The sequence below is a fragment of the Vanellus vanellus genome (genome assembly GCF_965231255.1).
Source record: "Vanellus vanellus genome assembly, chromosome: 10".
Lineage (NCBI taxonomy): Eukaryota > Metazoa > Chordata > Aves > Charadriiformes > Charadriidae > Vanellus > Vanellus vanellus.
Genome location: NC_138915.1, coordinates 7,334,085 through 7,356,157, shown reverse-complemented (window position 1 = coordinate 7,356,157; position 22,073 = coordinate 7,334,085).

Genomic DNA, 22,073 nt, shown 5'->3' with positions numbered 1-22,073 from the left:
AGGACAAGCAACGTTGGAATTAAAATGCAAAATAGATTATGTTTATTTGGAATTTTCTCTGTCATTTAGTAGAGGTTCTTTAATTTGTTTATCTCTCCCTAAAATTGCCTATTGAATTTAATTAAGTACACCATAGATTTATGAGTCAGGGCAATATGAAGAAATTTTTTTTTAAAGCAAGCTTATTTGTTCCTTGGATGAGTTTTCTCAAAGATGTTGTAATTATATGCCTGGATTACTGCTGGCGCAGCAGAAACTTCACTCAAATACAGCAGTCAGAGATAGGCAAGGCACATGTCATGGGCTCAATGAAATCTGTCAACCCCCATGGCCACGCATCTACACCCATCTGCATGAGTTGCTTAAGAAATCATGTTGATTATGCATCTTCAAATTACTCATTATGGTCCTAATACTTTTAGATACATACATGACATATCTCAAGTCATGATGTATCTCCTATAATCCTGGCACGTTTGCTTTGCATGTTTGTCTAGAGTCTGCTACAATTCTCTTTATCCTTTCTTTCAAGAAATATGAGTATCTACTTGTCTGAGTTTCTGCTCATATAAATGGCTAGCATATCTGAGGACTCAGTGAAATTTTGTCCATCAACAGCAAAAATAACAATTGAGTCATTACATTTACCACAATACTAAAGAGAGGAAAAAGTCCATTAGTAAAAATTAGTTTTTGACTGTTTCTCACTACAGCATTCCAGATAGGTGGTGCATTAATGTTAATGAGGTAGCTAATCACAGTTTGTCAGTGATGGATCTATAATATTTAATCCATGAAACTTTAGATTATTTCTCTAAATCGAGAGATAATAAGGGAACCGAGTAGGTCTGTTTCATGTGTCTGGCTCACTTGAGAGAAGAGCTGTTATTCCCATGAATCAGGGGCAGGTTATTTGTGTTGTGTGTGCCTGTATTTATTGCTCTCAAATATATTATATATACACCTATAATTGAATGAGTAGAGTCTGACCCAACTGTACCAAATTATATCTGTCCATATCTATATGTACATATGAGTTCTTCTACCCCAATACAGTGGGTTTGTGCGGTCCTATCTTTTAGTCTGTGCATAGAGGCTGTCAGAAAAATAATTTTCAAGCTTTAATTCTTTTATGACAATTGTTTGACAAATGAGTGTCTGAGTTTCAAGGGGAGGCTGCACGCTTGATGGGGATGAAAGCAAAGAAATTTGCACAGGGATGTTACGTGTGAGGCTTGATAAGTTTTTCTGTTCAGGTCCCTGAGTGTGAGATCCCTGGAAATCCTAGTACAAGCTGGAGCTCTACAGACCTTTGGTCCAAGACTGCAGTGGGAATTTACCCGTTCAGGGTAGCCAGGGCTGGGGCTGCCATGCAGGCCATGAATGAAGGATACTAAAGTAATTAGTGCCCTCTGAGATATGGAATCATAGAATGGTTTAGGTTGGAAGGGACCTTAAAAATCATGTAGTTCCAGCCCCCCTGCCATGGGCAGGGACACCTGCCACTAGATCAGGTATGTTGAGTAACAGGGCTGTCCTTAGAGTGTTTGAGCCATGAAACTTCAGCAGTTTATCTGTAATTTCAGTCACAGCTGTCAGAGTCCTAAGAAGCATATTGTGTTTCAGAATCAACATATGCTGGAATTTCCAAAATGAATTTCTCCTCTACCCTAAGATTTCTACTTTATGGGAATCCTGAAATATCAGAATTTCCTCTCTGTTGTTGTCTCTGTGTTGTGAAGAGTTTTGATCAGCGTTGCTGCAGTTCTCTGTACCTTCTCTGGTCTTTGGTGCTTCCCAAGATGGGGAAATCGGATTTCATGCAGCAGCAGGCTCACTATGGAGTTATAAAATGGCATAATGGTGTTTCCTCTTTCATTCTCTCTTCCTTTCCAATAATTCCTAATGCTTTATTTGTCTTGTTAAGTGCTTCTAAGTACCAAGCTGATGTTTTCATGGTACTATCTATTATAACTCTGAGATAGCTTTCGTCAAAGTTAATAGCTAATTTAGACTCAGCCACTGAACGTATATAGTTAAGGTTACTTTTCCATGTGTGTTACTTTACATTTATTTACACTGAATTTTGTTTGTAAGTTTATTGCCTAATCATTTTGTATCATGAAATTCTTATGCAAGTCTTTGCAGTTTGCTTGCCTTTTTACTACCCTGAATAACTTATCACCAGTAGCAAATGTTGCTATCCCTGCCACCCCGTTTCCAGATCATTTATGAAAATACTAAATAGCACAAGCCTCGAGGCACAGGCTTCATTTGAAGTCTTACTATTTATTCCTACTTTAGTTTCCTATCTTTTTAATCTGTTATTAATCCATAAGAAGACATTCCTATAGCATCTTATGAACCTTTGGTTAAGAAATCCTGCTGAAAACATTTAGAAAATTTGAGTACAGCATATAAACTGTCTTGTCCTTGTCCTACAGAGAAATCTAATAAGTTTCAGTGGCATGACTTACCCGTATGAGAACGGTGTTGACTCTTTTTTATTGTAATTTTTTTTCCTGTGTCTACTGTTTCCTTTGATCATTATTCTATGATTTCGTTGTGCGCAGATATACTTGATGTAATTTGCTAGATCCCCTAAAAACTAATTTAAAAAAACTGAGCACCTGTTGGCTCATATTTGCCATCTTGCACTCATCTGATGCAAATGATATTTTAAGTGATCAATATAGTGGTTCAGGAGTTTTATATTTAAGATTTATGATGCTCCTCTGTGTCCTATAACGTGTTACTCTTCCTTTTACCTTTTTTTCAATCCCCCTTCTCCTAGCAGATCAGTTTAAGGAAAATCCTCTCATATATCCCCAAAGGTTGTTGAGTCTAAGTGGCTGCGCATGTCCCAGCTACAGTAATTTATTAGCTTTTCTTCTATAGCATTATCATTCTTGAATAGTCCCTTTGTACCCCTGTTGTGACTTGGTCCTGCAGAAAGACTGATAGCCTATATGACTTGGCTATACACTAAGGATTTACTGTTAGTTTTAGTGTCTTCTTCAAGTTGTTTCTCAACAAAAGATCACAAGACTATTTTTTTTTTCTTTTCTAATTTTTGCATTTGTACACACAGGTTGCTAGATATTATGTTCTTTCCCGTTTTCCTTCTTGGAGATGTTTGCACTGTTTGAAGCATGTCTTCTTGCTTCTGATAACATCTGTTATTGAGCCACACTGGTCTTTTTGAGCTATTAAAGCTTTTTTTTCATATATTGTGTGTTTTAGCTGATGTCATTATACAATCTGTGACCTTCAAAAATATAAGTTCTTGGCTGCTGCTTCTTATATAGTTCCCCTTTGAAACTAAGCACAGGTACAAAAGATTTTTCATTTCTCCTATGAGAAATGTTATATCTGACTACATTATGGGACTCTTCTGTGACCCTAGGCCTTTGAAAGCAATATCCTGAGTAAGGTCATAGGCACCATTCGGTATGAAGTCAAGAGTTATTTTTTTTCTTTTGGTCCCTAACAAGTTTCTCCAAAAAGAAAATGTTATCTAAGAATTTTGTCTCAGTATCACCTACATTGACACCTACCCAGTTTATGTAAGTGTTGTTGAAATCTTCTATTATTGTTACGTTTTTTGTCCTTAAAGATGCTCTTCACAGTCATTGTAACCTTTCTGGTAAATTGGTAATATAAACTTAATACTGTCCTTTTGTTCTAAGGACTACAATTGCAATACATAGTGATTCTGTTCCTTGTTGATGTATTTTATTTATTCATCCAATTTTGTTCTTAACTTTCTTTAGTAAACAGCCTGTATACATTTGTTCTGGTTGCTTATTTTTAGGCTCAAATTTAAGACTTTGTTACAACTTTTATTTGATGTTTCCTACTTGTATTCTATTGATTTTTGTCCTATGTTTTGTTGGAGGATACGGAGTTGTTCTAGCTTCCGTCAGGGAGAATTGTTATCCTAAATTGTTATGTTCTACTCCCATCAGATTTCTCTGCTTTTTGGCTCAGAAACATTCCCGTAGAACTATTTTAAGTGCCAGCACTGAAATAAATTTCCTTGAGAGTTAATGCCATATTCATCTCTGAACAAACATCTGTCAGGAGTGATATAGAGGCATTTGAACCTGCTTTGAGGCAAGGAGATGGACTTTATGACCTCCAAGCATCCCTTCTAGCCCTATCATTTCTTTTAAATTGATAACTGGGTAAACAGATGCAACTTCTGTAATCTTAAAAAAGTACCAGATCCATATCTCTTTTTTTCTATAGTTGGAGATTGGAGCTCCTCAGAGATGAAGGTAGTGGATACTCTATTGAAGTGCTGGAGAGATGGGGATTCTGATGTATGCTAACTTTTTATTACTATTATGATTGAAGTAGAGACAGATCTGTTCTTCTCCCCAAATTCCTTATAATATTGCCAGCCATAACTACAAGAAATAAGCAATCAGTATTTGCTTTGAAGAAATATAGTGGTTTGGTTTTTTCCTTCAAAATATCCTGTCTTTAGTTAAATTATTTCCTATGATGTAATGCAACTTGGCAAAATTCTTTTAACCATGGTAGTATGGTCAACTGTCTTGAAAAAACACAGAAGCAAAACCTCACACACTAAAAATACCTGCAATGAAAAGCTGCAAAACATATTTTTTTTCCCTATCTATTTGTTGGTAAAAATGTGAGTCACTGAACAGCACACCTGTAGTTATTGCTGTTGTTAGGTAACTATGCAGGCTAGGTTAAGTAGAGTACTTATGAATCCTAATGTAATACTCTTCTGCCTTAACGTACTGTCTGTGAAAACACTTTGGCTTTCACTCTATATTTGTCTAAAATAGCACAAGGGGCAGTCATGCCATACTTTATTCCACTTGCATTCAACACGATGCTTGCTAAGAATAGGTAGATATCATATTGTATAAAAAGTAGCATAATGGCATGTGACTGTATTTTCAATGAGGGAGGCAGTATGTGACTGTACTGTCAATGAGACTGCTGCCTCACACTTTGTTATGCAGTCCTGCTTTCATGAAATCGAAATCTGGATGACTCATTGTATCCACTCAAATATTGTCATAGTGTGTCTTCATTGCACAAAACAGTATTTAAGACTTCCTAATCACATTACAAATAATCTTGATAATTCTATACGGTGCTGATAACAAGCAATACACTTTAGGAAATATTTTCAAAATATCTATTATGTAAAGATATAGACACTATATATATCTATGATGTACACAAAATCCCTGACCAGAAGCTGCAGAAGAAGGTAGATGAAAGCAGTGACAGTGTTACTGAATTGTTAAATAGGAAAATTAACACAATGAATTTGTCTTATTACAGCTGATTCAACATTTTCCTTGGTAATGTCAAACTAGTTTCACTATTATAATCTACATTAGTGTCCCTGGTAAAACTTGAGGGTGCAAGTCACAAAGATATAGCGATAAGGTTATATGCTTTTGAATTTGAAATACAGAAAAGGTTTAGAAGGTATGTTGGAAATGTTAACAAAAAATGGGGGACTGGAAGAAAGATAGAAATAATAACAGAAACACAATACTGAATGACTGAAACAAAAAATGATACAAAATTTAGTGTTTCAAAAATTAATGCACATGGGAAAAAAATAAGCAACTACAGATACACAACAGTGGACTCTAAATCCTCTATTATTGTTCAGGCAAGAAATCTTGGAGTCATTGTGGACATCTCTCTAAAGAATTAGTCCATTTCCTAGCAATAAAATAGAATTTGAAGCATTATTAGTAAAGGAAATGAGAACAAAGCTGAGAACATTTTTATACCACCTTATATTCCCCATTTGTCCATATGTTGAATGAGCAGTTCTGGCTCTGCCCTCTCAATGAGTATATACCCAGTGTCGGAAATGCATGGAGAAGGGTAACATGGATGGTCAAAGATGGTCAAAAGTGCTAAAAGGTTTCTCAGCGAGGGAGTACCAAATGGACTGGGATTCATCTGTCTAGAAAGGGAGATGATTGAGGGAAAATATGATAGTTATCCATAAAATCACAAATAATGTGAAGGTGGCAGGTAGATAACAAACATTTCTTTTTTCCCGTAACAGAAAACTGGAAGTTCCTTAAGCTATTAGGCAGAAGATTTAAACAAATGAAAAGGTATACTCTTTGTACATACTCAGTTGAAAAAATCCATTATTACTGGAAAAATTTGAGTCCAGAACTGTAAATAGGTATAAAAAATAATTAAGTAGCTTACTAAAGAATAAACACAGCAATGACAATTAAACATGATTACTTGGATACAGGCACTATTTGGGTCAGGAAAACCTGAATTGCTGATACGTGGGAGCTGTGAGTATATGCATCAGTGGAAGTATCACGCCTTTTTGTTATATATTCCTTCCTTCCTGGTCACAGCTGGAGACAGTTATACTTAAGACTAAACTAACATTTGCTCAGACCTAGTACAGAAGTTCCAATGTTCTCACCTGGAAAATTAGCATGCAGTAACTCAAGATGGTTATAAGATTTTCATGTGCCATTGAATAATTCAGAATCCCCAGTGTTTATGGATCTAAACCAGAGGTGGTATAAGCTAGATAAAAAATGTGACGTCTGGGAATTCTGGACCTCTGGCCATCATGGTCATCAGTGTTAATTTCTAGTACATGGATATGAAATGGTTACACCATCTCTGATGGCACTGCTGAGGCAGCACGGCTTCTGATGGCTTTGTGTGTAAATTGAGCTCACCTCCATCTCCTCTCCTAGGTCTGCAGCCTCCCTGTCATACCCCCTGCTTGTCTGAGTGGGTCGATGGCAGCATCTCATGTCATGTGCCAGCCGCCTGGCTAGGCACATGTATGCAGCAACACGCTGGGTCTTTCTCGTCTTTTAGCTATAGCTTTTGATGATATATGCAGAAATTTGTGTGTCTGAGACCTTTAGCCTCTTCTCAAATTGGCTGAAATTGTTCAACAGGTTAAAAATGTGCTTGAGGGAAAAGAGTAAAGTGACAGATGGCCAGGCAACACAACGACATATGCCTCATTTCTTGAAGAACCAGGTTAAAAATACATCATTATAATAGAGTTCAAGAGGGAAAGCAAAGAGTGACAGGAAACAATAGGTTAGAAAGTCAATAATTGACTATTTGATATACACCTCTGTCTCTGCATGGTCCTTCAACTTCAGCGGAAGTGTCTCCTGTTTTTACATGTCCTTTGGAGCTGCACATTTTCACTGAATTGGTTGATTCCATCCTTTAGCTCTGACATGTCAAATCTTTCTGTCTTGCTGTGATAGACTATACCACATTGGGATTCATCACTAGTAACTGCCACTAGGGAATGGGTGAAATTAGAAGTTACTTACAGTATATAGCTGTAATTTATAGTATGTAGCTTTATAGTATATGGCTATTAGCTTTAGTTATAAATTGTGGGTTAAAGGTCTCCTTGTAGAAAGCTAAAAAGTGAGGTGTTGTATATCATTTCAATTCCCTTTTATGAATTTTTTGTTAAATTAGTGTTCTTGAAAATGAAAGATTAATAGCATTGGTTACAGCTGTATAATACTGGCTGATGTTTTGCAAGCTTCCAGGTGCAAGCACGCCAACTCATTGTCAACTTGACTTTTAAAGCCCCGCTTAGTGGAAATTCCTAGCCCATTTTAAAAAGAATTTTCTAACCATTCTCAAGGAGTGACTTTGCTGTACTAAATGTTCTTTGAAATTAGTGGGCGTTTTCTATAACTGAATCACTTCTGAGTGTTCTAGAGATGGTATGTGGATAAATAGATTAAAATAATTTCACAGGGCTATTTTTCACTTTGAAATGGATTCCATGCCCACTCTGTGAAGTCAGCACATGAATGCCGCCTGTCAGGTATTTTTCTCTCTTCCGCTTCCCTCAATTCCCTGGTCATATCAAGATGGACAAAGTATTTTCTCTTCCTCTGCTTTTCTCTGTTACACAGTGGCTGTTACACAGTGACTACAGCTGTCATCATATTTTAGTTGAAGGAGAGCAACAGTCTAAGTGTTTCTGTTTGTTTTGCTGCATTGGTTTAATTTGTGAGACTGAGGTTTTGTGAAAAGCTGGCTGCTTATATTGGAGGATTGTAACTGTCCTTGTGTGGGCAAAGAATGCGTATTAAAAATGGAAATTAGGAAGAATTCTTCTGCTAACAAGAAAAAAATGATTATCTTGCACGTATTTAGAGATGTGGAATTAATATCCTCGGGTTTTTAGTAGCAGCAGGTTAATTAAAACAATCACCTCTCCCTTTTAATCTTGGGAAACTGCTTTATCCTATGAGATAAAAGTGTTATGAAATGTGTTAACTACAGCACTGCAGGATGATAACATCCTGCACACAGTAGAAATAAACAAGAGCTTTCTCAGTTCTCTGTCACTCACAGTATTAGTAAATAGATTAAGCAAAAGGAAAACTCTGTGTCTGATGTTTTAATTATCTTATACTGTAAAGGTATATAATATGTAGATCTAGTCCTAGTTTTCTTTAGTACATGAGTGCTCCTTAACCAAGGAAGCTAATTACTAATAAAGAGCTAACTACATGAGAAGGGAATCCATGGTAAGGTATATACATGCTCAGTGTTTACACTCATACATGCAGAGTAATGTTGCTATGTTACAAGATATTACTGTAAAAATAAGGAAATGGGTTTTGCTGAGTTCCCTGAAGCGGACAAAATGTTGTTCTCTGGCAAAGTCTGCCAATGGAGACTAGCAGATGCCACTTCAAAAGATGGAGGTAAGGTAGGTCTAATTAAACATTTGTGCATTTAAACTCAGTTGTTGCATTTGACTTTTAGTACAATCCATTTAAAAGTTGCAATATTTTTGTTTACTGTGTTACATTTCCTAAAGTTGCTTTAGTACAAGATATTTGGAAGAAATTTAATAAACAAGCATCTCTAGAGTACTGGAAGATGCAATTCCAATCACTCTTCTTACCCAGGCTTGCCTCATAACTCATTGGGCTACTGTGCTGTTATAGTGGAGTCTGCCATCACAGTAACTTTAGTGTACTGATTTCATCGAACTGGTGCGTTAGAGGCAGATCCTTCCTCCTCTATTCTTCTCCTAAGTGAATCTGCCTGTTACTTTCCAGTCCTCCTGCCCACCTCCAAGAGCTGGCTCACTGGAGCTTTCACCCGTTATGCTGTAATCTCTTACTGTGTGACAGCTTACATATTATATTTTAGATATTGTGTTTTGATTGCATTTAGATTACATATAGGTGGTGTGTAATATTTTATATAGCTGGTAGATTTTTGGATTTGTTCCCTTTATTATCTGAGTTTTCAAGGATTTTGTTAAAAATAAACTCGCAAACCCTTGACAATACTGATGGAATAAAAAAATCTTTGACTCTGCAAGACTAGTCTTCAGTGATACCCTTCATCCTCTGGGGAATTGTACCTTTAAGATGCCCAGATGAGACAGTTATGTTTTGCAGATGCTCCCATTGCACCCTACTGACTAGGTGGTTAGAGGGGGGCAGATTGCCATCTCAGTTGTCTTTTATTTTTATGTAGGTTTGAGTATTGTGTCCTGTAATTTAATACACAGAATCTGATCCTGATCGCCATCCTGTTGGCTTCTCACTAGTTTTCTATGAAGAGGTCTTAATGAATTCAGATTTTGATGTGATCTAGTTAGGCTGCTGGTGCTGCCAACCCCAAATGTAGAGAATAATGAATGATGTTCAGGAAAGGTTCATTCTTCTTTCAGGGCATTTTTCATGAGAAATGATCTTTCACCCATGAATCTATTTCCCTTCCCAATACTAAATATGCAAAGTTTGGTGTCCGAGTAGATTTTCATTGTGGCTCTCGATGAATTGTTCAAATTCTCTAAGGCGCCAATTTCAAGATAAGACACTTTTTAATGAATTAGGCAAGTGAACTTATTACACTATGAAAGTGTTGTAGTAAAACATAAATTTCTATTTTAAGTGTGGTTTCAGATGGGATTTGCAAGACATTTGCATATATGGCATGGCTTTGCCTGTATATTGCAAGACAATTCATGCAGTTTGAGATGAGTTCTACCAGTTCTTCTTCAGCTCTTTTAGACAGTATTGCTATTTATAAAGCTACTGTGAAGTAAATCAGATGCTTATCATATTAATTGAAATATATTACAGTATATAATACAAAGATAGCAAATCCAGCGTGTATCAGATCATATATGTTAGTGATACTCTACTGCAAGACACTGAGAGAACAGTAGAGTTAAAGAGAATCAAAGGGCCTCTATATGTTTTTTTCTTCCTCTTGATGTTTAATGAAAGCAACATTAATATCAAGCTTTATGCTGGTGCTATTTAACTTTTAACTTGGCGAGTTCATATTTCTGTATTAATTACATAGTTCAATTCAAGGGGCAACTGTTACGTACACTAATAACTTAGGCATCCACTTCACTTAGAGCTGAACATCAAAAAATCTCATATTGTAGGATTATATCCACTATCTACAGCCCTCTTTGATATTGTCAGCTTCTGAAAACAAAGGCTAGTCAGATAAATTGACTCTTTTATTCCTCCCTGGGGGAAATCAACAAAAAAGAGAATTAGGGCTGTTAGCATTTAGCCTGTGAAGCCTTTAATAAAATATTTTGAGTCCCTGAGAAATTTCTGTCTGGCAAATATGATTCAGACAGGGGGTCAATTGTCTAGAGATGGAATTAATGTACTACTGTGTTGTGTTAGCAGCAGATAAGAATGCTACTGTCAGGTGTGGAGTAGCTGTGGGTAATTTGGATAGTGCAGCAGGTCAGCAGATGCTGTAACAGATACTGACTTACCAATACTCAGAAGAGGAAATAAAAAATTCTGTTAGATTTGGGAGTTTAGGAAGTTTAAGGGTGCTATGGCTTGTCACAGCTTATACATTGGATTGCAGTCACACACATTAGCAGTGTGTTTCGGTTGTATGTGCTGATTTCAGTGTTTAGATTACAATGGGTGAGCCTTGGCTGTTGACAAAAATCTTAACAAATGTGGATTTGATTGCTAGGATTCTACAGGTTGGTGGTTCAGCAACCCAGATGTGACTCTGAAGATGCTCAAAGAATAAAATTGTAAGGAACAGAGGGACATAGAGATATGTCTTTTAGAATTGTTATACAGGATGTGAAAACAGACATATGTATTTTTAGATTAGCAATCAATGCACACTGAATTAATTCCCATTGCAGTTTTTAGTATCTGCCTAGAACTTCTAATACCTGGCCAATAAAGTATGTCCAAGCAAACAGAAAGGTGAAATGTGTTTGAAATATCTGTTGTTTTTTTTTTTTTTCTTTTAGGTATCTCTTTACTGATAAATAGGTGCATGACACAAAATAAAGAAGAGTGTTTGCAAAGGATTTCATTAAGTTTAAGTTATGAGACCCTTACTGGTCTTAAACAGTACCTAAATTTATGGCTACCCTACAACCTAGATCTGGAGCTTATATATATTACACCAGCTAAATCTGGGGGACAGAAGATTGATGGGATAGGGAGGGAGAAAAGAAGAGGTAGAAAAAACTCATGAGGTAAACATTTTTGGTTTTGATAGGAAGCTGATTGTAGCTGAATTTGTTAAAGATTTGGAGATGCATTGCACGAAAAACAAGAATGTCTATATTTTTGATGTAAGTGAAATCAGAAATGAACATAAAGAGGTATACAATTCTGCTTTTGATTAATGCTAACATATCATAGAGGCATATATGTGGGCCAGACAAAGTTACCTATGTGTCTCATTGTATTCATGGTTATCTACCTTGTCCCATTTATCGGGCAGTGCTCTGTACTTCCATTGCTCGTTTTTTCTGACCATCAGGGGAAATGTTTGAAACACCTTCATCGTCTTTGCTCCCTTTTGCTTCAGGCTGTTAGCACAGGTATTGCAGATAACAAGAAAAATAGCATATTCATAGACTTTGTATCAACAGGCTTGAGGGGAAACAAGCTGCTGGAGGCAGAAAGCAAGCTCTAGTTGAGAATACTTTTGAAATAAGAAAGAACAGTACTTGCTTTTAATGGCTGTTATGGAATAGCTGAACATTTTTGTCAGAAAGATCTCCAGAACCGTGTGTTAATGTTTTTCTTTCACATCACTCGTAGGTGTTCTGTACATTTCTTTCCTAAATAGGAGCTATGTGGAAGTCTAACTTAGTAGAGAGAGACATAGAGAGTTTTACTTAATCTCAGAGTTCAGCTCCTGTGGAATGTGGAGGAAACTCTGTGATTTCTTAATAAAATATCAAAAAAGAGTAGAAATCCAAATTTCTGAGAAAGTGAGGACTCACTGATAATACTGTGAAACCACTAGAATGGCACAAATAGAACAGGGGAGAGAGTTTACTCTAGAGCTCCTCATCTTCCCGACAAGTTCATTATAATAATACATTATTCAGTCTTGCTTTACTGGATTAATACAAAACACTAATTTATGTATAATGGAAGACAGATTTTGCCCTTTCTAGTATATGCAGTCTTTCATTTGGAATGACTGGTTGGATGGATCTGCACATTGCACAACATCTTTTTTTAATTTGTTTTACAATAACAACATATAAAAGAAAACACGTTTTTTCTGAATGATGTTTAATTTTTTTTTGGCCTCTTCAGAAGCCTCAGGCTTTTCTACCTGGGAATCACAGTTCTAACCTTCAAATGTGGCATGCGAAATCTGGGCTTCTGAAAGAGTATCTTCAGTTCCCTCCAGAGACTTAACAACGACAGAGCAAAGCATGCCCAATTTGTAAAATCTTCTGCTCTTTCTCAATCATATGTCCTTTGGGAAAGCAGCTTTTGATGAGGACATAGTTTCAAATTTGACTTTGTATTCCCCAGGTTTTGGTGTACCTGTCACACTCCTATTGTTAATTGACTAAGGAGTAATTTAGTTTCTTCCCTCAACCTAGGGCTGTCTGTTTAGCTTCCCTGTACTTAGCAGAGGCCTGTTAATCCACGCTATTGACTCAGAAGTCCATGAGTATAGCAGCAATAAAGACAACTTTCTTTGGTTTTGGTCTCTACAGAATTCTGCTAACCTGTGTATGACTATTCATGTGAGTTTCATAGATGTTGCCTCTCAGGTAGTTGAAACATGAGTGAAATTTCCCAGTATTATGGGGATTCCCTTGGTTATAAGTTTGCAAACTTTTCCACAGAGCTGCTGTGACTGGTTAAATATATTAAGACAATATTTTTTTTTAAAATATATGTGTGTGTTACTTCCAGTGCAGGTCTCTGTCAAGGACTGGACAGAATTCTGGTCATCTGGGGACATTTAAAAAAAATCTTGGACCTCAAGTCTAATATAGAAATCCCTAATCAATAGATCTCAATAGCTCCCAGTTTTGTAAAGCAGTTACCCTACACTTCCTCAGCAAAACAAATATTCATTGTACAGGAAAACATCAGTTGCTATTTAAGACGTATAGAATTAACTTTTAAAGAAAATCTATTGATGCAAATAAGAAACTTTTCAGAAGTTTTTTACTTCATTGCACCAGACATTTATTTGATGGGTGAATACAATATAATGATTGCAGTTTTGGGAAAGCTTGGGATTTTGGATAACATTGCAGAACTTTGCAGTGTCGCTTAGTAACCCACCCATGCTGCAGAATATCTGATGTCACTGTTTTCAACATTGCACTCGGATCGGGCTTGGTTTACAAGGCTAGAAATAGATGAAAATTGCTCAGAAGAGCTTTGTTTTGGCAAAGCAGCAATTCTGTCGCTAATAAAAAACAGAGCTTTGTAATTGCAAACTGTCTCTTCAATGAGGTCTTTAAACTTTTTCACACAGTGAAGTTTGTTTTAAAATGATGAAAATGTAAATGAATCATCATAAAGTGACTCATATTAGGAGATTTTTGCAAAGTGGTTGTCACGAGCAACTCTTCTGAATCATCTGAAACAGTTTTTGTCAGGGAGGCAAGGTTGTCAGCTTTCCCTAAACCACGAGATGCAGAATAGCAGCAGTACAGTTAGAGATCTCTTAAAGTCATCAGAATAATCTGCCCTATGATTTTGCTGATTTCAGACTACTGAATGGTCTGACATTAGTTGCAGCCAAAAGACAACTTTAAATGAAAAAGACATTTCTGAAGTGGAATGTTCAAGTTTTAGGTTATTCATACATCCTGATATAATCTTAATTTACAGTTTCTAATTACTCTGTCACATTATATTTTTGCACCTTGTGTGTTGCATAGTGAATGGAGAGCAACTCATTTCTTCTAGCATCCTTACTTAGAAAGCAGTGATAGGATTCGTTTAATGGCAGTCAATCAAACTGGAATCGGTTATATATTTTTTTCTGAAAATTTCTGTGACTTTCCTGGGCAAAATCCCATTTTGAAAAGTGATTTAGACACTTTCAGACCTTCTTATTGAGAATTACTTAGGCCTTGCAGAGTGGAGCTGTGCATAAAATATGTGGGCTTTAAACTGAAGGACTCGAGGAGTGGCAATGTTCACACCAACTTATCCAACTGGGGATAACTAACCTGGTCGCAGAGTCATGATCTCATTGCAGTTACAGAGACAAGGTGGGATAGCTCACACGACTGGAATGCTGTCATGGATGGCTAGGTACTTTTTAGGAAAGACAGGCCAGGAATGTATCGAGCTCTGCGTAGGGTTGGGTGAAGAACGTGTTGAGAGCTTATGGGTAAGAATTAAGGGGCAGGCTAATATGGGAGACACTGTTGTGGGTGTTTACTACAGACCACCAGATCAGGAAGAGGAAGTTGATGAGGCCTTCTACAGACAGCTGGAAATAGCCTCACGATGACAGGCCCTGGTTCTTATGAGGGACTTCAACCACAACAGAGCCAGGCATGCACAGTCCAGGGGGTTTCTGCAGAGCATTGATGATAACTTTTTGACACAAACCGCCTCTGTGGTTTTCCTTCCCCCTAAAACTGCCATTACTTTTTATTTTTCCCCTTTTAGCCCTGTAGAGCATTGCTGAGTCCTGTCTGTTGTCCCCATGTCCTCCCTGCCTGACCGTTCTCACTAGCGCTTTAGCTGCACAAAAAATTCAGTTTCAGTGGTGCTATTTCTGGATGCTGCCATCTGCCAGGTTTTACTTCCATTTCAAACAAACTTTCAGTTCAGTTTCATCTTTCATTTGGAGGCACAGCTGCTCATGAATGCTTGGTAATCACTGGTGTGCAGCACACACCTGTAGCCAAATATATAAAGGAAATAGAAAGAAAGCTATATATTCCAAGCTTGTTAGCTATTAAACAGGTTAGGCATAAAATGGGGACTCTGTTATCTTTGCTTGTGCAGATCTTTATTTTATAAACAATATTTTCTCAAAGGAGTAATAAAGAAGAGCAAACACAGAAGAAGGATTACCAAGCGCCTCTTAGAGTGAACCTTTGCCAATAACAAGTTTATCAGGGCAGTGCATGTGCAGGGGGCTTGGCATACTGTTAATTTGTCGCTACCACCAAATTAACTATGCTCTATTTTGTTTTCTTTCCAATTTTACATCCTTGATTACATATTCATAAAACTGTCCTTCCTTCCAAGCATAAATACAACTGCTTTGAAAATATAATTGTGTGTGTTTATCAAGCACCTAATTTGTTTTACTTGCCAGCTACTAATTACATAGGAAATATAAATGAATTGCAGGTCATATATTCCATTTGAAACACTAACAGAAAAACTTTCCAAATCACAAAATTGAATTTAAGTTGCGGCATGGGACACACAACATGCAGTACTGTCTCCAGCAGGACTAGTCAAAGAAAACAAACATTTGAGCTGATAGCACATTTAAATTTGTCAAAACATACTGAGTGATGTGTGCATTCTGTTTAAAGTGAATTGTTTTGATAGCCGAGAGAGCTTCCTCTGTCTTTGGTTTCTAGATAATCTAAGTCTATCACTGCTAAAACTTGTTTATAGTACAGCAGAGAAAATCAACTGGAAAACAGACTGAGAACATGCGAGGATTTGGTTTTATTCACCATGTCGTTCATTTTATGTTTTATCCATTGTCTGAAAGAGATATGTAAATTCTGTCTTGCTTCCGAGTTGGATTATTGTACCATCTCAATCCATTCAAAGTAATAAAATGAGATTTAATAGACTATGTTAGTTAATTGTTTAGGAAACATGGAGTTTTAATCACTGTGACAACCACAGATCGGGGAGTAGCAAGCAGAATGTCTTTTGCATATGTAAGAACTCTTGCAGAAATTTGGTATTAGCCAGCAAATTACAAGTTTCACACCAGTCTTAAAACTACTGCTTAGAATTTATATAACACTGAACGAACTTTAACTAATTAAGCTTAGTAACACATTTGTGGGGTAGGTCACTAAACATAGATACAATCCTTGGCTATTTGTAACTTCAGCAGTGGGAAAGAAGAGCAGTGACTTTTAAAAAGGAAGCTGATGCTGTTAGAGCATGTTGTGAAGAGACAGATTATCCAGCAGAAATAGAGTTGTAGTTTTTAACTATATCAGAACTCCACAGCAGACACAGGGCTGAACTCATTATAGTATGTGCTTGTAAATGAGTTCTGTTGGTAATTTCAAACATACATGGCTGGATTATCAGACAGGTATATGGGAGCTATCAAAACATTAGTCGTGGGATTTCCCCTTTAGTTTGCTGTAGCCCGATATTGATGTTCTTACTAGGAAAGCCTATTTACTTCCCCTTTCCTATGAAAACTTAAGGAGTTAAGATCACTGCCCCGTGGCGTATGATTGGGTTTCCAACCCTTAGTAATTTTCATATTGGAAACACCAACCATGCAGAAGCACAACCCTCAAAAATGAGAGGTGCACATGGCACTGACGGATGGGTGCTATATGCTATCATTATACAGAATATAGGTGTGTTCGAATTGGGAATTTTGTTCAGCTCTGATCTCAGATTCGAACGGGTGTGATAGCATCTGACCTTGAAGTAGGTTGAAAGACTTCTGTTGTTTTCATTGTACTTCAGCTTAGATCCTAAAATAGATTTTGAATGCAGTTTTCCTTCATTCATATAATTGCAGATCTTGATGCTACTGACTTGCTTATGGTTGTTCTGCTTTCCCTACCTCTTTACTTTTCATGATTTTAATTTGTAGTTAGTTGCATTGGCTATCATCAGAGGAAGAGGTGGTTGTGGAAAATCACAGTTTCTAATGGTGTCTGCAGGTAGTTTAGGATATTTATTATTAATAAACAGGAAAGAACTGAGCACAGAAAACTTGGAAATAAACCTGCTCTCTAGAATACAAGAGTAGTGTGGTATCAGTGGGGAAAAAATGGAGAAATCAAATGATCTCTTCCATGATGGTAGATCACAGTTCTTTAATAAAATATATATTGCTTACATGGGCTTTTAGCACATTTTGCCTGGAAATCCAATAGAACAGTTGGACTAATGAAAACGTAATAAGCTGTTATAAATAAGAATGAGATAAGCAGAAAGGTATTGACTTTCTGCAGTCACAGAATATTTAAACATAGAGAGTAGCAGTTGAAGTGTTTTTTGCAAATAGCATTCACTGAATATGTATAAAGTGTACATAATTTCCATCTCTGACATTCCTTGCTTCCCTCCCTTTTTTCTGCTTGAGTTAAGAAAGTACATCTCCAATTGTTAACCTTTCAGATTGCTGTGGCTTTAGGGGAGTCATCTGAGATTGGGGTTAAGGACTACTGCAGTTATTTAGCCATGCAAATGAAAGTAGATTTTGGCCCAGGTTGTCAAATGCTGCGCGTATCTCAGCGACTTACTGCACTGTGTCTTTTCTTTCATTTTTCATCTGGTGAAAAGAGAGGGTAAAAGATCATTCTAAGCTTCTTTGAGAAGCCAGTTTGTGGACTATATTTCCCAGTGGTTTGTGTTACACAAGATTATTTTAGTAACTATTTTGAGTGGTAGAAATGTCCTTGGTGCCATCAACCTGAATTTTGTCAAAACACAGTAACATGCTGAAAGTGCATAATTAGAGCATTCAGAGGCAGCACTGATGCAGTGCTCATTCTCATGGCATTTCCAGTAAGGCTCACAGAGGTGCTGGGTCAAAGGATTTGTCTTTTACCTGTTATTCATAAAGATGCATTTTATAAGCGTGTGTAAACCTTCAGTGCTGTGTATCAGCATCCTTATTTTGAAGTTTCAGAGCAGAAAGGACCTATGTATCTTCCCCTCCCTTTTTTTCTTTTTTTACGTGATGTTTTCCTTACATTTCGCCAAGTATGCTTGGATTGACCTTGGTGACTTGGTTAATTTGAGCATTTTGTTTTTCAGCCTGTGTACAGAAAGAAGAAATTAGAAGAGACTGAGTTGTTCCCAGAACACCAACTCTGTTAACTAGTAAGGACTTCATTAGGGGAAATGTGCCTAAATAATTCCAGGAGCCAAAGCTGCAGACTAGGCAAAAAACCCCAAAGCAGCTGCTGAGGTAAAATAATGAGGTGAAATTTTTATCTGCTGAGGTTAAATATCTGACTTCAGATTGGCTGGGCATTTTAATCTTGAAACAGAAAAACTGATGCTTCTCTGTTAGAGTGCTGAGTAACCTCATGTGCAGTCTTTGCTCTAGCTGTAGAAAATTTTTGAAATTTCAGAACTTGGAAAGAAAAAAATATGCAGAATCTGACCAGTGTCTTGTAGGGCCATAAGGGGGAAGAAAAGAAATCATTCTGCAGCCTTACAGGAGTCTGCATTGGCCTTACGATATAATATTTAAATAGGTAAGATATCCTCATAAAAAACTGCAAGTAATATGCAGAAACTGAAGTTGGTGCAGGGACAATGTAATTCCTCCAAGCTCTTGAGGATGAATCTTGTGCAGCACTTCAAATCACAAAAGAACATCTTTTAAAAAGTGTTTAATCTCATTTTAAAGGCTTACATTGGGAGAAGTCTATCACCTTCAATGAAAAACTCTTCCACTGTTTAATTAGCCTTTGTGATGGTAAATTATTTCTTATTCCAGATTGAATCTGTATGACTTCAGCTCCCATCTGTTGGGTCTTGTTTTTCCTTTGTCAACAACTTTGAAAAGCTGCCACCACAGCTATGTCTTTCACCTGTATGTACAGTGAACAAGCTACAGCTGAAGCTTTTCTTGAGAGCTAAATATATTTAATGCCTTAAGCCCTGCATTGTAAGGCATGTTTCCCAGCTAGTGAATCACATTTGTGGCTGTCCTTTAAACTGTTCATCACTTTTTCACATCTTCCTTGAATTAGACCAGGAGCAACAGCCTAATAACAGTTTCACCGATGTTGAACTTAGAGGTGATAATGACTTTGTTCTTCTTCAGTTGTCTTCTTTTTAAACATTCAGGGACGGTATTAGTCCTTTCTGCCACTGCAGACTATTGGGAAATCATCTTGAGGCAATTACCTGTGATGGTCCCTAAGCTTTTCTCTGTACCTCTGTTTTTGATTGAACGCCATGACTTGTCTCCAAATGTATTACATGGCAAAGTGCTGTATTAAAATGTATTTTACTTACTGCGGTTGACTGGCAGTAAATATCAGGTTTATACCATCTGTTAGTCTGCAAGATGTCTAGTCACTGCTGCCCTTTCTGCATTGCCTTTGCCCTTTTAAATACACAAACTAAGCTGGTGGTCCTACCTCCCTTTAAAATTCTCCTCCTTTCTGAGACGTGCTAAAAGTAGACCTCAGTGGTTCAGAAAGATCTTCGTCTCTCTGCTCAATATCTGGGCCTGTTAATTTTGAAACAGCAGTAGCTTGGGCTGGCTCCTGCATGTCTTCAGGAAAATTCCTTTTTTTTTACTTTCATTCACAATGGAATCCATCAAATACAAACCAGAAACATCTGTTCAATTTTCTGTGTTGATTGAAAAAAATATAAAAATCTGCTCCAAGTAATGGATTTTTGTGTCATCTAGAATTCTCTTTTCCTCTTATGTTTTCAGGTTCTGTTGTACTGTATTTAACCTATTAGTCACCCATAGTTCATTGCTTTAACTTCCAGTATCTATCAGTAGTGTTTTAGAATTAGTAATATGTTAACAGCTAGTTTATTTTTCCCTTCACTTTACACATGGGAAGTCCAGATTGTTTTGTTATTTTCATATTTCCATTTCACCAGGGTGGTACTTGTGATAACGTAATTCTTTGGAATACGCCAACGGAATTCTAACTGTTCGACTAAACTTTTTAGATATTTTCATTATTTTTATGAATGTTAGGTACTAAAAGGATGAAATGTATAAATAAAAAATTGAATCTGAATCTGAATTCCCTTAAAAGGTGAATTTTCATTGCTTTTCAATGGGATTTGGGAAGCCATCTCTCCTTAGCCTCCCTGAAGATCATAGTCTAAATCTGGACAAATACTCCATTACATATGGAGAATTAGCTTGCAAACTGCTCATTTTATCCTTTTATTCCTCTGAAATACCATAGGGACACTTAACATTTTATTCTGGATCTAGTGATACCAGCAATGTTTCAGCAGTAGTTCCCTTTTTACATATAGGGAAGGCATCTGAATCTTCAGTTTTTCATGCAGCTAGATTAAGTTCTGCACCAACTTTTAATTTCACCTTCAAATGGTCTCTGTTGTCCTTGAAAAAACAAGCAAGCAAGCAAGCAAACACAAACAAACAAACAAAATACCCAACAAAACTTTCAGTAAAAAGAAGAAACTGAAATCTAAGGTAAATTCCAGGTAGCAGAAGCCTGAGTTTGTTGTGACCCTGCATTTACCCCCACATTTGTATTATGGTGACGCTCCAGTGTAGCTGAAATAAAGAGTCCTTCTAAAATGAGGCAAAATGCAGCATTAGACCTTGGGGCAACTGTTACCTGCTCTTGATGTTCCCAGAACTTGCAGTTGCAATTAGACAGGCAGTAGTGCTGTCCCTCAGCCACATCTGGCTGAACAGGGATGTTAATACTGGCCTCGCAGAAGTGATCAGACAGCAAGCTTTTCACGGCTTAATCAAAATACTTTTCTGTTATATCATATCCTTCCCCATCTTCTGTGTTGAAGCTTGTCTTGTTTGGTTAAGCAGATGCATAAATGACATTGGTGCCAGAGCATGTATTATGGATAGCGAAGCCATCTCCCCTGTTGACTGATCTTTTCTGCTCAGAAACATTGACCATACAATTTTAATGTTGATTTGGAGGTACAGAAGCTATTTCATGGATGGAAGAAGAATACAAATCAAGAGTTGACTGTTGCAAGTAAAATTTGCAACAGTGATGATTAGAAGAGCTGTAGGGAGAAAAAAGCGTCTTAAGGAATAAGAAAAAACTGAGAGGTTTTTAAAATAAGTCAAAGAAAAAGATGGGGATCTTATTTACTTTCACCTCATAAGTGTGCCCCTCAGGAATCAGGCAAAGTAGCTGGTGGGATTACAGATGGAGCAGGCAGGAGATCCCGGCCTGTTGGTTCTGTTTCATTAGGTAGATGGCTCAAGTGCGCTGAGCCCTGGTGCTTCAGGGTGTTGTAGCTTTGTGTGATGTGGGATCTTGAAGCCCAGACAGGCTTGTTTGCGGATAACCAGGGGTTTCAGAAGGAGGCAGCTCTCCACATTCTGTCTTCTGAAATAAATAAGTAAATACATTTTTTTTTTTCATCTGCGTTTTGATTTTAATCTAGGCAGCACTACTTATTGAGGAATTTATGAGACTTTAATATTAAAATTATTTCTGTTGAATAGTGTGATCTTTGATACTCATTCTAATTTCCTGAAAACTCCTTGGACAAAAATATTTGGATGATTGATGCATTTATGAAAACATATCTCAAGTCGCAAAATGTTTAGATAGAAGTGTCATGCCTGCAATATAAAAAAACAAATCTTATATAATTATTTTCTTGGTTAGAGTCAGGGTGAATACAGGCTAAGAACCTGATTCTGCCAGAGATGTGTTTTGGAAGCAGCCCAGGACTAGGAGATTTTGCCAAAATGTTAATGAGTGGGACCTCGAGCCTCCAGGCTCTTTACAATTTTAAAGCAATTGCAATTAAAGCTGCTGCAGGAGTCTGCACAGAAGAATCCTGCTATACACACCCTGTTGTTCAGATCGTCTGTCTGGC